The sequence below is a fragment of the Haemaphysalis longicornis genome, unplaced genomic scaffold (genome assembly GCF_048455015.1).
Source record: "Haemaphysalis longicornis isolate Haplotype H1 unplaced genomic scaffold, Haemaphysalis longicornis Haplotype H1 scaffold_11, whole genome shotgun sequence".
Lineage (NCBI taxonomy): Eukaryota > Metazoa > Arthropoda > Arachnida > Ixodida > Ixodidae > Haemaphysalis > Haemaphysalis longicornis.
This window is the reverse complement of record NW_027526214.1, coordinates 44,477,849-44,481,237: the sequence shown is the minus strand read 5'-3', so window position 1 is coordinate 44,481,237 and position 3,389 is coordinate 44,477,849.

The window sequence follows — 3,389 nt, the reverse complement described above, 5'->3', positions numbered from 1 at the left end:
TTCTCTCACTTCCCACCTTTCGGTGAGAAGTGAGGGAAGTGAGAAAGAACTTCAAGAAAACTGGTTTGGGGCTATTCTAACCACGCTATGGCCGACGCTGTGCGTTCTTCCATTTTTCGGCGTATTTATGTTAATTTAATTGTTTGCCGCGCATAGGCGGGGAATCTAGTGTCCTTTCAACCACACGCATAAAGCCCATCCTCTTTTTAAACCCGTACCTGGGCTTAGCATATACGACATGTAGGAAGCGGTTGAGCACCGGTAAACCCTCCTATGCTACCTATGGCACAAAGGCCCGCATAACCGAGTTCCGCGCTGTAAGGTTGTAAGCAAATATATTCTTCTTGCCAGAGAAAACGTTCTTCAAAATGTTCAAAATATAGCAACGGACGGGAGATCCAAATGAGCACTAATCCACGCTGAGAGGATAGTTGTAAAGCGACGCTGTGAACAACGGTCACAACCATTACCTGTGCGACGTCACTTGCATTTAAACACTTGGCTCTACAACGAGTGTGTCTAGAGAAAAGTGAAATGCACCTAACGACGCAATTTATTATTCCAAGAGACATTCTTTGGTGAGGTAAAATCAATGTATGGTTAACGAATAGTGTTTGGTTGAGTGGTAGGGGTAGGTAAATGATAGAAAACTCAGTTTTGTTTTATAAAAGTAAAGGAAGCTCAAATCCGGTGTTAGACTATCTCACTGCTCCTTTGCCTTTGCTGCCGCCAACGGAAGATGCCAACGAAGGCAATGTGATCGGCACAGAGAAGGAGGAGTGTTGAGATGCCATACGGTGTTTTAATTTTCCTTTTTCTATAACTCCTAGTGGATCCGCAAGAAACGCACATGGCCGCTACACGTGCTGTGGGCGGAAAGCACAGTGGCTAGAGAGATCGCGCGACGTTGTCTTGTTGTATTGGGTGAAAATGCAGGGAGTAAAAACACAGGTGTGCTCGGAGAGTGCACCATAGGTCTCCCATCTTACGGCGTGGGCTCGTAGCTCAATCGGAAAAGCAATTGGCTCTCACTGTATTTTTCAATTCGTTCCAGGTTTATTTCCTGGCGCTGCTGTAACTTCTTTTATTAGTTCGCGAGTTTTATGTTGGCACTAATGGTCGCGGCGGGAAACTTGGGGGTAGAAGTAAAACGCTTCGCTTTAAAACAAGCTCAGTGAGCGGTAACCGAAACCCCCAACCCCAGACTACACTGCTAGGGCAATATTAACTACTTCTCGGCAAGGTTGTGCTCCCGCCGATAATCGTTGATACTTATGTTGACGGACGTTTGCTGCCTGCATTTAGGGGTGGGACCATGCAGCGCTATAAAAACTGAATAAGGCGGTCCTGGAATTCCGTATTTGCACGTGACAAAAGAGGTCTCCCAGTGTTCAACCCTGTAATTCTACATGCGACACCCAGACTTCACATCCACATTCTTTGATTCGCATGAAGCGAATCGGAAAGGTAGATGATTGACACGTTGATATATTACCAAATAAAAAAAGTAGTCAAAAACCACAGGAAAAGTGAGCGAGATAATGTAGTATACCTTTTATTTTTTCGAAACTGCGCGTTTTCTGAAATATTTGAAAACTAGCGAGAAAAAAGATATTCTGCTTGGTTGTGGACAAAATGAACTACCTCCGGATTATGTATGGAGTGATAATAACTACTCCACCTGAAAGGCGGTGCTCCAATTCACTTTCTTGGAGCATTTATTAAAGCACTTTTTTCATGCCATTAAGGGCATTCAGAGCGCTCCTCCCATCACTCGAAATGAGCGACACCTTATGAGTACCCCGGAAGTGGTAGCAGTGTGAACGACGCCTCAAGAAAGGTCGACCAGCGTTGAATCCTCTACGGCTCTACGAATCCTCTATGGTAGTGTATCATGTCGCCATCTGAATTTGGGCCCTAGACAGGCATAATTCGCGTGGAAACATTGAAAGTATTTCGAGCCCAGCCGTTGGGCTGCACCCTGCAGTTCGAACCCGGTGTTGATGTTACGGGACTCATCTGGGGAATTCCTTACAGCACCTTCAATGATGAACGATGATGACGATGCGAGGAGTCTGGAGCACACCTTTCACAAGCTCAGTCTTGGCACCTATGAACCTAATGTAAATGGAGTGCTTTACCCGATCTCATTCTTCTTCTCAGCTTTGCAGTGCCGCCACGTAAAACTTCCTTAAGTAGGGTAAGTAGGGACGGCCATCCGAGGAAAAATTAAAAGTAACAGTCCACCGACGTTTCAGGAAGAGGACTTCCTGACTTCAAAGTGCAGCATAAGTTAGTTTCAGAGTTATAAATATATATATATATATATTTATATATATATATATATATATATATATATATATATATGTAGAAACTTTCGACGAGGACGAGGATGAAGCTCGCATCGAGCTTAGCAGACGCATAGACAAGGAAGACGAAGACGACCAGGTGCGGCTACAAGATGGACGCTCTATTGACGGTTCTCTGGGAATAGTGCAAATATATTTGCTTTCTACAGACGACGACCTCCTCTCTTGCCTCCCTGGACGTTATTTCACATGGTGCCGAAAACCCCGGGACGTCAAGGGACACGACGAGGTGAGCCATGGAGCGGAATTTATTTCTTCGACCGCATTGCTCACCACGAAGCGAAGAGGAGGCGTCGAGGCAGATGAACCGGCTGAAACTTGTTCAGAAAAGCCTTGTCGAATTCAATCAGACGCTGATCGCCGAAATAACGCCCACTCTTGGAAACACCAAAGACGTCGAGGCCGCAGTTTCATTAGCCAGGCTTCAGCATAGCGCCGACCGGCTGCATAGAATCAATGAGATGCTGGAAGCTCTGGCTCGCGGCGCCAAACGTGACGGCTAAAACGAAGACGCTCTGGAGGCGTTGAAAAAAGCGCTCAGAATTATTGCATTACTGGAAATAAGACTTAAGGAACGAAAGGAGAGCGCATCACCCAAGAACGTTGTGATAGAAGAGCAAGACCGACCCGAAGGTGGATCGATTAGTACCAGCGAGAGTGATGAACCTAAGGAAGACACCGGAACTTACAGCGCACCAGCTACTACAACTTCATCGCGGGGTACTACCGTAATAGGCCATCGGCCCCAAGAATTGTCACCCATGGATATCTCGCCAGCTCGAACAATGCCAAACACCTCTATGAGCGGCCACTCAAATGAGAAGGCTCTTCGTGAGACCACTGTGAACATCTCGCTTGGATCTGAAGACGCCATGATGCCGGAAGCGCCTGAGCAGGAACGGAATGGAGGCCATTTTATGTTCCCGAAATCTATGACAACCACATCAGCACCAGAAGATAACATCTGGGAAGACGCACCGACTTCGCAAGGTGTTACCAGCGAAGCCTCCGCCCTTGAGG